This window comes from Eretmochelys imbricata, chromosome 12 (assembly GCF_965152235.1).
Source record: "Eretmochelys imbricata isolate rEreImb1 chromosome 12, rEreImb1.hap1, whole genome shotgun sequence".
NCBI lineage: Eukaryota > Metazoa > Chordata > Testudines > Cheloniidae > Eretmochelys > Eretmochelys imbricata.
This window is the reverse complement of record NC_135583.1, coordinates 22,927,974-22,941,311: the sequence shown is the minus strand read 5'-3', so window position 1 is coordinate 22,941,311 and position 13,338 is coordinate 22,927,974. Positions and strand designations below refer to the sequence as shown.

The 13,338-nt window shown below is 40.3% G+C and overlaps 1 long non-coding RNA gene across 4 annotated transcripts in view; it reads left to right on the top strand.

Annotated features, from left to right (window-relative positions):
- Positions 1-13,338, top strand: part of LOC144272694 (uncharacterized) — a 144,862-nt gene that overhangs the window by 49,749 nt on the left and 81,775 nt on the right. For all 4 annotated transcript variants that reach the window (XR_013347632.1, XR_013347631.1, XR_013347633.1 and 1 more), the window contains one exon: positions 12,459-12,544. This is a non-coding gene — a long non-coding RNA (uncharacterized LOC144272694). The remainder of the gene's footprint in view (positions 1-12,458; positions 12,545-13,338) is intronic.

Genomic DNA, 13,338 nt, shown 5'->3' with positions numbered 1-13,338 from the left:
TGGCTTTGCATATCATTACACCTAGCTTGCTCTTTGCCTCTTGAAAGCTGTCGATTTGTGCATTATTGCTATTCAGGCTGATAAATGACAGTAATTGTTCTTAAGTTGAAGAGCTGGCTTAATGTGCTGACTTGCTTGGGAATTCTGAGCACCAGGGTTAAACTGGTGTGCCGCTGGTTCTAACTGAATGGTCTTTTCCAGCTGAGAATAGATACTTAATTGAATTACTTACTTTTCATGCATTTTGCCGCCTTGCATTTGCTGGGGGCGGGGAGGGGGGGGAATTCATAACAAGATCACAGAATTCAGAATTGTTTATGGAGAGTTCAGGACCAATGTATGCCCCCATTTCAAGTGGCCTGCTCCCAGAGGTGCTAATAAAAAAAGTTGAGCGTGAGAATGCCTTAGCCCTGCATTTGCATGGGGACAGACATATGTAGGCTAATAACGCATGGGGTACGAACGTATCCTCCTTCTTTCCTCTATATCCCCAGTGATTGCACCTGTGCTCACCATCCTATCAAAACTCAATTCTAAAGACAAAATCAAACTCATATTGATGAGTTTTTGATGGGAATTTTTTGGCAATGTTACTTTGTCCACTGCTTAAGGTTTGTGCTAATTTTAAAAAGGGATACAATTTTCAGTCCTTATTCACACAAAATTCCCATTAATCTTGGTGGAAGTTTTGCTTGAGTAAAGTTTGCTGGATTCAATTTTAATAATTCCAAATGTTCAGAAAAGCTCAGTGTGTCATATTCAATTGTTCACCATTTTTTTTCTGGGTCACCTCAACCATATGTTTAAACACCGATACAAATTAAGAGTTTCCAATCACCAGAGTAATGGGGTATTTTCACATGGTCGTACCTCAATCAGGGTGGTGTTTTTTTTTGCTTCCAACCCTTCAGTCATTTACAGTGACAACTGCACATTGCCACATTCTGCATGTGTACTGCAGAATTACAAATGAGAGGAGATGAACTGTCTGAGGTTGCAATAATAGGATGCAAGACAAGGTAAATAAGTGGTTTTTTGTGCTTGTTCCCTCAATTTGCTAAAAATCCCCTTTTTATATATGAAGTTTATAGTAGTTTCATATAGTGATCCAGGGAGTCCTCTATCCTACCTATGATGATAACATATGGGAAGTTCTTAGGAACAGAGGCTTTTTTTTTTTGTTCTGTATTTGTACAGTGCCTAGCACAATGGGGTCTGGATCTGTGACGAAGACTCCTACATACTACGGTAGTACTATGACTAATAACTTGTCATCTTTAGTCTGATGGCTGAACTCCAAACAGTTTAGAACAAGCCTTAAATTTCTGGGCCCTAGCTCAAAAGAGGTATCTAGCAGTTCATGCAGGGGCATTGAATTGCTTTTTTATCTGTGGACTGACAGTGCTGTTAGTTCTAGAAGATTATATATCTGTTTGAACCTTAAATGGAGTTTCAGCATCGTGTAGAAGGAGTAACGAGGGTGGTAGGGGAAGTAGTAAGAATATGCTAGAAAAATCATTTTAATATTTGTTTCTTCCTTAAAATTAGATATCTGAATTCAAACAAAACTTCTTTTCCTTAGCCTGAGGAACTGCTTTTCAGTTAAACGTAGGTGGCTACATGGGTATGCTGGATCATACTAATCAATGAACAATTATTTTAATTCCTGTGATGCTAACAAAAAGTACTAAACACAAATGCATTGTATACTCTTACACACACACACACACCCCGATATACAAAATGAACATGACATTCCACACCTTACCACGACCCCATAGGTCTCTGTCCCAAATATATGTATATATCTCTCCAAGAACAGGAAACTGCTTCCAAACTGGATGTTTTTCTGGTTGCATGCATCATTTCATTATTGTAAAAGAATGTGAAATCCATGTTTTTCAACTCTTTGAGCTAGGAGAACATTAAAGAAGATGCCCTAAAAGATAGGGGCTAAGAATCCCTTGACTGATTGAAGACCCACAAAACTGGCAAGTAGATACTGATCATGTAATCAGTCATGTGTGGAACTTCCAGGGAAGATAATGAGAGTTGAAAGCACTAAGCACCTCACAGACCCTATACTACTTGGGTCAGTTGGTAACATTATATGGAATTAAATGTACAAGTAAAGAACTTCAGAAGTTATTAACTTTTGTACAAAGCCATAAAAATGTAATAGTGATGCTAAATGGTCACCTTGGGCAATATTAAGTTAACTATATGCATTTTGATTGGAGTCCAGTGCAATCAAACTTTTTTTTTTTCTTTGTACAAGTAAATTCTTAAGTCAATGGATGGTCTCGGATGGTGGCGGATCAATGGATAATGTTAGCATACACACACTTTTTTTTCTTTTGGCAGATATTTGTGATCTTAAATTTACTTCATATAATAAAAAAATAATCCTGCATTCAGATCAGTTCCTTCTTCTGCTGATGTCATTGGCACATCTGAAAACTGAAGTAAGTGTGTGTGTGCGAGCGCGTGCATGCGCGTATATATGTGGCATGTGTATTAGTTGATTCAAGGGTATTCATAAAGCAGACAACTGAGCAGTGGGAGAGAGCTCAGTTGTAACACCAGTTGTCTATAATTGACTTATTGCTTCAAACTACCACCATTAAATTGTTAGGTATACTTATTATCCCTGGAGAAACTCACCAGCTTTAAAAGGGACACTGATTCTATTTACATTAGAACATGGTGTCCCTCTATAAATATATGGCAAATAACATAGATTATTCAAATATTAGAAATTTTAATCTTTTTTTAGTACATTTGTTTATTATAATATGGATCTCACCTATCTGTTGTTCTTGTTATTGAGACACCCTGTAGAAGTCACTACGACCTTCTTTCCTCTGTCCCCAACCTCAGAGTGTTTTCAAGCAGAAAGGGGCCTATCATGTCCACGTATAGTGTTATATGGAAACTGCAGATTTTGTTTTAGGCTGCCTTTTTACCCAGTTGTCCTGGGTTTCTCTCTGCTTTAAAAATAAAGTAAATGGCCATCAAGTAAGTTTCTTATTTGTAAGATCAGGAAAATAATATCTCTAGCTTTAAGTGACTCGAGAATGGTAGGCTTCTTGAAAGTCTGTTTGGACACGCTCTTCCTTCTCCGTTTTAGTCATCTTCACTTTCCTGGTTGCATTGCCTGTAGTGACTGTATAGCACCTGCGTCCTGCTGCCGTGGCGCCACGCTACTGTCTTCAGATCTTGAAGGCTGCCTGAGAAATCCCCACCCATCCCAAAGAAAAAGCTGAGTAATGGGCCTGAAGCCCAATGTGAGGCAGGTATGGAGCCAATGCAGTGTCGTATTTACATTCTGCCACCTTGTGGACTGCATCTTTATATTTACTTAATGCTTTTTTGCCTCGATCTTCAGAGACAAGATCAGCTCCCAGACTGCTACACTGGGCAACGCAGTATGGGGAGGAGGTGAGCAGCCCTCAGTGGTGAAAGAACAGGTTAAGGACTATTTAGAAAAGCTGGACGTACACAAGTCCATGGGTCCAAATCTAATGCATCCAAGGGTGCTGAGGGAGTTGGCTGATTTGATTGCAGAGCCATTGGCCATTATCTCTGAAAATTCGTGGCAATTTTGGGGATGTCCTGGATGATTGGAAAAAGGCAAATATAGTGCCCATATTTTAAAAAGGGAAGAAAGAGAACCTGAGGAACTATAGCCTCACTTCAGTCCCTGGCAAAATCATGGAGCAGGTCCTCAAGGAATCCATTTTGAAGCACTTGGAGAAGAGGAAGGTGATCTGGAACAGTCAACATGGATTCACCAAGGGCAAGTCATGCCTGATCAACTTGATTGCCTTCTATGATGAGATAACTGGCTCTGTGAAAATGGGGAAAGAGGTAGATGTGAGATATCTTGACTTTAGCAAATCTTTTGATACAGTCTCCCACGGTATTCTTGCCAGCAAGTTAAAGAAGTATGGGCTGGATGAGTGGACTACAAGGTGGATAGAAAGCTGGCTAGATTGTCAGGCTCAACCGGTAGTGATCAACGGCTCGATTTCTAGTTGTCAGCCGGTATCAAGCACAGTGCCCCAGGGGTCGGTTTTGGGTCCGGTTGTTCAACATCTTTATCAATGATCTGGATTGGGATTAATTGCACCCTCAGCAAGTTCAGATAAGCATAGGATCCAGAGTGACCTAGGCAAATTGGAGGATTGGGTTAAAAGAAATCTGAGGTTCAACAAGGACAAGTGCAGAGTCCTGCAATTAAGAAGAAAGAATGCACAGCTAGAGGCTGGGGGCCAACTGGCTAAGCACAGTTCTGCAGAAAAGGACCTGGTGATTACAGTGGACGAGAAGCTGGATATGGGTCAGCAGTGTGCTCTTGTTGCCAAGAAGGCCAACAGCATATTGGGCTGTATTAGTAGGAGCATTGCCAGCAGATAGAGGGAAGTGATTATTCCCCTCTATTCGGCACTGGTGAGGCCACACCTGGAGTATTGCGTCCAGTTTTGGTCCCCCCACTACAGAAGGGATGTGGACAAATTGGAGAGAGTCCAGCGGAGGGCAACAAAAATTATTAGGGGGCTGGGGCACATGACTTAGGAGGAGAGGCTGAGGGAACCGAGAGGTAGTGGAATCTCCATCCTTAAAGGTTTTTAAGGTCTGGCTTGACAAAGCCTTGACTGGGATGAGCAGGGGATTGGACTAGGTGACCTCCTGAGGTCTCTTCCAACCCTAATATTCTATGATTTAGCACCATAGGCCTGAATGTCACTTTTGCTCCACATCCTGATCTTCAGTTGTCCAGTTCCCTTGAACTCCTCTGACAGAAGGTTAAATGAGTATCTCCAACTGATGTTTCATTCTTTTCAATCCACTCTTCACAAGTTCTTTAATCCTTTGAGATTCAGAGTCTGCCAAAAGAAAAAAGTATTGAAAATAGGAATAATTTAGGAACACTGGAAATAAATATTGGAGAAATTCCATGCTGTTGGGCATGTTTAAGGCCTGCTTCTAGATTTTTGGGGATTTCTGTTCTTTTTGGTTTGTTATGCAGAACTTAATTTTCATTTTTAAAGAACTTTTAGTTACAGGAGAACTTTACTAATAATAAGGGGACAAAATTTGGATAGATTTGCTTCCAAAAGCAGTCACAATATGCCATGAGCATTTTGCAAACATAATGGAATGTCCCAGTCCTGAAGGGCAAACAAGACTGAGTTGTTGTTGTTGTTTTGAATCTACAGACAGAGTGAAATCATCTTGACTCCAAGGCCTGGTCTACAGTTGGGGGGCGAGCTAAGTTGGTCTAAGTTACGCAACTTCAGCTACAAAAATAGTGTAGCTGAAGTCAACGTACTTAGAGCTACTTACCATGGTGTCTTTGCTGTGGTAGGTTGACTACTGACGCTCCGCTGTTGACTCCGCCTATACTTCTCGCTCCGGTGGAGTACCGGACTTGATGGGAGAGTGCTCGGCTGTCGATTTCTCATGTCTTCACTAGACATGATAAATTGACCCCCACCCCCTGCTGGATTGATCACTCCAGAGGTAAGTGTATACATGTCCTAAGAGAGTTGCAGACATCCCAATTCAGGTAGTTGGTGGTATGCCTACTTTACAGATGGGGTCTTTAAACTTAGGTTAAGTGATAGGTTCAAGTCTCCTCATTAATAAGAGGCAAAACCATCAATACAAGTCAGGTGTTGTGACTTCCAATCCCCTGGTCAGCACACTTTGGAAAAAGGGAACAAGGTTGTGGCTTGATTGTCAGAGATGCTGAACATGAATATGTTCTGCTGAAGTCATTCACAGCTGTGAAGGGGTGGCCACGCTGAAGATCAGGCATGGCTAGCATAATTCAATGTTTAAAAAAATCCTGGCAAATAGTTGGTTCAGTAGATAAGAACATGAATCCTGTTTGTTGTGCACAATGCATTTTTCTCTGAGATGAGATGGACAACCAGTTCAGAGATCTAAGTGTAGGAGTGATGATCTGTGATAAGATAATGCTAATGAGAAGGGCTAGAGATGAATTTATATTTTCCCCTCCATTTCTCTCTCTCTTTTTTTTTTTTTATTTCAGCTTAAAGAATTTCAAGAAGTATTTTTTGACAGTGGTCTTGTGATTTCTACATCATGTTGAACCCTGTCTATTGTCTCCAGCTTGCTGACCGTAAGGAGACCTAATGGAAATTCCCAGAGATGGGTGATGGTATTTTACACCCTTTATCTGACTTCAGTCAGCTCTTCAGATGATTGTAGTTTTAGCTTTTGAGCAGTTGCACTTACCCTTGAGTTTGTCACATGGCTATGCTTCTGGCACTTGGTTTTGGCTGCTTTATCCCTCTGGATATAATTTTTTACTTTGTGCATTTACTTAGTGTAAATATTGTTGAGCAGGAGATAACAGTGCAGATGTTTCATGGTTGAAAAGGGGAGGTTGTTACCTGCACTAGTATTTTCCTATCCCAATCTGTGTTCAGTATATAGATGTGATGCTATTCATATCTCTTATACAGTCAATATTCTTTCTGAATCTGAACTCCACTATTTTAATTAGCTATGCAAAGCCATTTTGTGAGACAGTGACTATACACCAGAATCCTGATCAAAATCGACTAACTCCTTTGAATAGACTTCCAGGAAGGGAAAGGAAAGAGAATTAATCATTTCAGGGACTCAAAATATTCTTCTGAAAAGCATCTACTGGACACTGGAATAGAATGGACTGGATCTTAAGGCAAAATTCCTACTTACAGTATATTTAAATTGTGTGTATATGTAAAATGCACATTAGAGCAATGTTTTCTTCTAAAAGAATAAACTCCTTGGTGTATGCCTTAAAATTACTTATTATAGGCACTGTTGGTAGCAACACCTTTATTCTAGGTTGCCCAGCACTTCCCATTATAAAACCCTATTTTCAGCTGTCTAAAAGTTTTTGTTAAACTTTAGCCATTCAGACTGAAATTTTCCATGCCAAGTGTCTGCTTTTGTCTGACTTTTTTGGAAGGTTTCAACTAAAACTGTTCAGTCATTTCCATGAAGTAGATGAGGTAAAAATATGTTGTTTTAGCACCTCCATGTGTTTAGAGCAGGGATTTGACAGTGGGCATTTGTCTCAGGGAAGTGCCTTTTGCTGTTTCAGTGGGGGAAAAAAACACCCAAATTTGGCCACGTTATGAGCCTTGGAACAATTTCAGTTTGCACATACTCAGTAGAGGTTTGTTAGAGTTTGGCAGCTCAGTGTTCAGAAGATTCCCTCTGTCCTGAGCATGCTCCAGTACAGCACTTTCAGGGGCTGAGCAGGTCATTCCCCTCAGTTGTTCCTCCTGGCTACTGCTGACTATTATAATGCTTGGCGCTGGAACTGAGGCAGTGACCCTTGAACTGGACCTGGGAGCTTGGGACGAGACTGAGATTCAATGAGAAGTCTGTTGTGGGAGGAACTGAGACTAGCTGGGTCAGGAGCTGGGATCAGAAATGGGAGTGGAGAGGGACTGGGAGCTAGTGGGGTAGAGTAGAGAACAGGGGAAGGTGAGGGGAATTGGAAGCCAAGTGAACAAAGGTGAAGTCTGAAGGTCTTGGGTGTCAATGGTAAGGCAGTTGATCCATCTTGGTACAGTGGTAATGGTCCTTCCTGTACTGAAAGGGCTAATGATCCCTTTAATGCTATAACAAAAGAAAGCAAAGGCCTTGGTCCTGCAGTGAGCTTTACATAGTGAGATCCACGTGGAACCCCTTGAATTTGCCTAAACAGAAAGCATTGTAGGATTTAGGCTTTAAGAGGTGTTGGCAGTTTGAAAATAATATACAGTATGGTTTGTTCAGCTTTCAGTCACATCAGAGTAAACACCGACTAACTCTGCTGAAGTCAATAGAGTTGCTCTGGATTTACATTTTAGTCTCTAGAAGGTAGAATCTGGGCAAACGTGTGTTTATATGCCTTCCTTGTAAAATGTTTCTATCATTTCTGGCATTAGAGTGTAATTTCTTATAATTTGCCATTTTTAAAATTTGTTTTTTGAGGTTGATAATGTTGATGGAAGTAATTTTAATAAAAGTCAATATTTCTTGACCTATATTTTGTACAAATATTGTTAGGATAGTGATTTTTTTATGAAGAATTTTCATGGTATTTCATATTCAAGATTGCTTAGTTGTGAATAGCCACAAAGTGTAAGGTATTGGGCCTGGTTCCCTGATAGACTAAGCCTTCTGCAGGTGTTTGAATGTTAGCAGAAGCCTTTTTGATGTATTTCCTGGGAAAGGTAGGCTGCATCTGAGTCAGCTGGTGAGAGCCCATTGTGCGACAATCCCCAGTGGTAGGGCTGCAGAAAATCTGATGGTCCAGTAATCCTGGTCCATCTAGAACAGCCTTGTAAAATTCCTCTGGCCTGCTTGTCCGGAGTAAAGTAGAAAGCTTCCCTGGACAAATGATGCCAACAAACTTTGCAGAATCTGAGCCTGCAGTTAAAAACCCCTTACAGTTAAAAAGAAAACCTTAGATCTGTGAAATTAGTATAATTGATGCTGCAGCCACCAGACAGTGTGACAGCAGCTGCTCCTCTCATTCACACAGTTCAGAAGCAGAACAAGTGGAGGAGAAGCTGGAAGAGTACCGACTGAATCCTCTAAGCTACCCCTACCACCAGAGAGAAGAACAGTAGGTCCCATTGGGAATATAGTATGCAGAGGAGATGTGCATACGTAGCATGTGTGTGTCTGGAAGTGACTGTCTGAGGTAGGCTAGTAGATTTTTACCTGGGCTGGTAACTTTTTCCTTGAGAATTGTGCAAGGCTAATACAATATTGCAAACCCCAAGCGTTCTGAAGTCATAAGTCAGGCCCCTAAAATCATAATATGAGCTTGAAAATCATGAGATCTTAAATACACTTTAAATTCTTTGTTGAGGGTACATTTGGGTCATCTATTTGAGCTTTACTCAGCAACAATGGGGCTCCTTAGAGGCATTGTTAATAGATGAAAGTTGAGATTCTTATGTAATCATTAACTCCAGGAGCAGAGGATTTAAAAAACCCAAAATGCCTCCTGCCCCAAAATATTGTGAGAGATAGTACCATTCAAATATCTAGTGTTTTTGGACAGAACTAAACTGTTTGCCCAGTTATACTTAAATTGTGGCATGTTTTGAGGGTTACATTTAGCTGTCCTGTTGCATCATACCATCTTCTAGATTTGTAGTGTACAGTTCATAAATAAGTGTTGAGTAAGCACTTAGAAATACTTTATGCTTCTCACTTAGCTGTGTATTACTAAAGCATAGTATATATTCATGACGAGCAATCCAAACAGAATCAAATGAAGAAATCTGGTGCAATTAGAATGATTTCCATCAATTATATTTATACAATAGTTTAAAGATTTTGGGTAAAGTTTTTCAAAGTGACTTAGATGTCTAAGTGCCATTTTCAGAAGGAAATTACAAACCTTGGTGCTTAAGTCATAAGAACGTCCATATTGGGTCAGACCAATGGTCCATCCAGCCCAGTATCCTGTCTTCCAACAGTGGCCAATGCCAGGTGTCCCAGAGGGAATGAACAGAAGAGGTAATCATCAAGTGACCCATCCCCTGTCGCCCATTCCTAGCTTCTGGCATGCAGAGGCTAGGGACACTTCAGAGCATGGTTTTGCACCCCTGCTCATCCTGGCTAATAGCCATTGATGGACTTATCTTCCATGAACGAATCTAGGGTTTTTTTTAGAACCCCGTTATAGCCTTGACCTTCACAATGTTCTCTGGCAAAAAGTTCCACAGGTTGACTTTGTGTTGTGTGAAGAAAGACTTTATTTTCTTTGTTTTAAATTTGCTGCCCATTTCATTTGGTGACCCCTAGCTCTTGTGTTATGAGAAGGAGTAAATAACACTTCCTTATTTACTTTCTCCACACCAATCATGATTTTGTAGTCCTCTATCATACTCCCCCTTAGTCATTTCTTTTCCAAGCAGAAAAGTCCCAGTCTTATTAATCTCTCCTTATATGGAAGCTGTTCCATACCCTAATAATTTTCATTGCCCTTTTCTCTTCTTTTTGCTTTCACTTTTGAAAATGGGAGGTAGGCTTCTAATTTACTTAAGTGCTTTTTGAAAATTTTACCCTTTTGCGTACATTATGGACATGCTACAAGAATACCTCATGCTTTACAGACATTAGCTAATTGCTTCTTCCAACAGCTCTGCAAGGGAGGCAAGTATTTCCCCCCCCCCCCATTTTACAAATGAGGAAATGGAGGCAGAGAAACCATACAAAGTGTGGAAAGCTACAGCGACACTCACTGTCAAAGTCAGGATCAGAATTCAGGAATTCCTGGGACCTAGTCCTATACCCAGGCCACTAATCACATTCACTTTTCTACAATATAAATAAATGCTGTGTAGTGATTCTTTTTTTGGTAAGGTTGAGCTCAAATCATCTGAGGTTTAGCCTTCTTCACCTAACATGGCCTGAGAGAACTGAATTAAGGGACACATTCCCATAAGAAATTCTGCATAATATTTGAGGCTTTCACATACAAATGTGTACTGAGATACTGTTTCCTCCTCCTTACCTCATGCTAGTTGTGTTGTGGCTTTAAAGTGTCTTCCAGCTCTTGATTTAGAGGGTTTATAGTCTGTGCTAGGTTTCAGTGCTTTGTTTAATTTGCCTATCTGGCAATATGAGCCAATAGCCAAATTATGATGTATTGTCTGCTGATGCAATTCGGCCACTTAAGGATTTAGCACACTGAATTTAGGGATAGACCCTGGATGGCTGCTTTTTGGTATGGATCTCCCATTGGTTTCAACGTAAGTACAGCATGTAGAAGATTTTCAGGATTAGGCTCTAAATCTGGATATTTCTCACATCAAAGGATAATCCCTGTAGACTATACTGAAAGAAGGTTAGGAGGCAATGGCTATGGTTTAATCAGGCTGCAACTTTATTATTAGATATCTGGGACTACCTGGCCGATAAAAATGTACGGTACTGACAACTCCATTATCGTTTCAATATCTACCCAGGGGCTTCCGCCAGCCCTCGCTTTTTCCATCCTGGTCCCCAGCCAACCCATTGCTGTAACTTTATTTCTTCTCCTCCCTCCCCAAATGAGGGTTAAGGTGGGCTATAAAGGAACGGTCATAGGTTTGGAGAAAAGGGGCTTCTCCCACCAGGCTTGCCCTTTATCAACTCCCCAGCCCTTCTTCTCCCTGAGGCATGATGAGTCAGTGTTGCCACGCTGACCCACTGTGTATTTGCAGGAGCATCTCTGCACCTCTCTCTCTCTGACCCCACAGCAAGACGGACAAGATCCCTTCTCCCACCCCCGTATAAGGTGCGGTGTGATCAGTGTCACAAATGTAGAGCTGCATTGACAGTGGTACATATGAAATGCTGTTGAAAGTTGTGGCCAGCTGAAGACACACATACATATTGGCCTGTGTATGGCTGTCATCATCCACCACATCTGTGTGTTTTGGTTTTCTTCTATCTTTTTACAACTATACGGGGAAAGAAAAGCATGAAATACCCCAGATTTCCATTTAGATTTTCAACTCCAAGTTGTAATGTGGAGGCTGAATTTTAATCAAAGGCTGTATCCGCCATTTCATCATTATACAATATCCTAAAATTCTATTTGAAATAACATTTTCTAGGTGGCACAGTGGTCATTACTGAACATAAACTTTTTAACTTGTTGAGATGTATATTCAAAGTCCTGCTTACGCTAAGTCACGAGTGAAAATGAATTTGGTGTCCTTTTATAGACCTAAGGAAAAATGCAGTTTTGTTTTAAACATTTGAGAATGCATCTAAAACAAGCTAAGCAATATATGCATTTCATCTCTAGAACTCAGAAATCTCTTCAGAAATGTTTTAGTTTAATACGTTACCCACTGGAAGCTCTTGCACAATAGTTATGTGAGGGAAGAGAAGTATGAAGATACAAGGCTCAACTCTGCACCTGAATATACCTATTTCCCATGCTGAAGAATGATTTGAAAACTCTTTTTTTGAGTGATTGAACCCAGTGGTGTGTTTTTGGTTTAGCCAGGCTCTGAAAACAGAACGTCATGATGAATTATTTTTAAGCTAATCTCCTTGTCTCTTCTTTTAAAAAACAAAATAATGCAAAAACCTAACTAGCTGAATGCACACAATGTTTATATTGTACACCTTATCCTTCAGTAAGAATTCTCCTATATCTGATTTGATGGCCACTGAAAACATAAAAGGTTTGGTTTACTTTTGTTTCCATGCAGAACATACATACAAGTTCCTTGCATATAATAAAATGCCGCAGTTCTGTGCTCTCCAACAGAGTGGTGTCTCGCTTTGTATAGTAAAGAAGCCTTGAGTTGTCGTTTTAGAGGATCTGAAACCAGTGGAAAGTTCTGTGTGTGTGTGTTTGCTCCCATCTGCTTTTCTTAATGGGCAATTGGGATTTTTTTTTAAAGTAATTTCTTTTTCTCTTGCAGAATGATGTGCCTGTAAATTAGTCTTCAGGAAGAGAGAGAGGGAGCCATGACCCCTGCTTCCAAACAAGTCAACGAGAACTGGCAAAGTAAGGTATTTTTTCTTTTTTAAGTCTCTGGAGGTTTTTGTGTTGAATTTGTTCCATTACAGTGTGGTGTGGAATTGGGAAACTCTAAGTACCTAGGGCATGTGGGAACCTTTATTTAATCCCAATTTTGTTACTTCAGGAAAATGTAAACATTTTGACTTGTTTTCCTCTGAAATTGAATACTGTATCTCTATATCACTCCCCATTTACAATGAACATGAAGTAGTGTAGCTCTTGGTGCTTGTGAAGCTGATTCCTTATGAAACTGAAGGGAAATGTAAATTGATGCTTTTGCAGACTGGCCCAAAGGGGTTGCTGGGCTGAATGACATCTTCTGCTATGGGACCTGATCTGGCAAATTTTTACTTCTATTAGTAGTCAGAGATCTAAAGTAATGTATGATCTGAAGTCAACCTCTCTACTCTGGTGAGGCTGATGAGTAACCGTGTACAGGATGAAGCCTTTTAAATTCAGCTTCTCCCCTCTATACGTACTTACTGGACCACACCAGCCTTCAGTCCAGCCTCCTAGATCAGTTTCTGAACTTAAGTCTCAGAGTTGTTACTGCATTTAACTTTGTCTTCAGGAAGGCACAACAAATTTACTATCATTACAGCATATAGTAGTAATTTATGCCCTCTAGTTTCTGTTCAAGGAGCAGACCTGATAGATTTAAGGGGATATTTTAATCTAAAATCTGGTAATACAGAGATAAGAGAGAGGCTGGGTTGTTTTGTTGTAACACATATATTTATTGCGCAAAACTGACCATCAAATGGCTGAGATAGGTTCGT